The sequence below is a fragment of the Belonocnema kinseyi genome, chromosome 2, assembly GCF_010883055.1.
Source record: "Belonocnema kinseyi isolate 2016_QV_RU_SX_M_011 chromosome 2, B_treatae_v1, whole genome shotgun sequence".
Taxonomy (NCBI): Eukaryota; Metazoa; Arthropoda; class Insecta; order Hymenoptera; family Cynipidae; genus Belonocnema; species Belonocnema kinseyi.
The window spans coordinates 110,489,789-110,491,047 of record NC_046658.1 but is presented as its reverse complement, the minus strand read 5'-3'; positions in this window follow the sequence as shown (position 1 = coordinate 110,491,047).

The following is a 1,259-nucleotide window of genomic DNA, read 5'->3' as shown; positions in this document are numbered from 1 at the left end:
CATCTAACAAGGATATCCCGTAACATTGTCCAGGCGCCCTCTATATCTTTGTTTTTTATACGTTCCTCCCATGTTGCCCTATCTATGCTTTCGATTATCTTAATTTGGAAATCTATTCGCACATCCGGTTTCTGTAGGTTCTCAGTTTTGATTCGCGTTTGTTTTGCTTTCTTCGGTCTCTTTTTTCTCCATCCCCGACCTAAGTTAATTTTTGAGATCAGAAGGTAATGATCAGTATTGCATTCAGGACCCCTCATGACTCTTGTATCTTTGACTAACTCCCTTAGTCTTTCATCCACAACAACAAAGTCAATTATACTGCGGCTATTTCCTTTAGACCAGGTGTACATGTGGAACATTTTATGCCTAAACCAAGTATTTCTAATAAACAGATCCCTTTCTAAGCATAGACCAACTAATTTATCTCCGTTATAGTTTGTTCTTGGATCCCCAAAATTACCTAATACTCTTTCTGTATCCTGATTTTGGATGCCCACCCAACCGTTCATATCTCCTAGTAGAATTATTCTTTCCCCATGTTCGCAGATGTTTATTGTGTCATTTAAAGTGTCCCAGAAGGCGTCTTTTACTTCTCTAGGATCACTATCAACTGGCGGGTAGCATGCTATGATAAATAGTCTCCTGATTCCTACTTTCATTCTAGCCCACAGCAGTCTGGGAGACACGAAGCCATGGTCTCCGAGATGGTGCTTTGCTCTTTCATTCAAAATCAGACTTACTCCTTGCTTACCATGTGATTCACTGTCTACTCCTGACCATATTTCAAATCCGCCTTTCAATACGCCGTTTTTTATGTCTTTGGTTTCGCATCCCTTTTTCTTTGTTTGGGGCACACATAAAATATCTAGTTTCTTAACGTTCATAGTTTCACGCAATTCTTTTACCTTGAGATCATTTACTCCCCTAGCATTCCAAACACCCAGTCCCCATTCGTCCCCTGAAATATGACCTTTAGATTTTCCGTGTGCATGCCTTTTGTCATTAAAAGTTCCAGTCCTTTCCGAGGCTATTTTGTAGTTTGTATTATTCATTGTTTAGATTATACGCCCAACTAACACCTTTATGCAATAAGTTTATTTTATGAGTCGAAATCATGTCAAAGTTAAGTATCATATCGTCATATGGTGGAGATTGTCGTTTTAACGTCAGTCCCACCAAAAACTTCAGTTAATAATGGAGGGTTGGGAGAGGGGGGGAGTAGAACTGGAACCGAGAGAGTCGTCTTGGGTTTGTGTTTT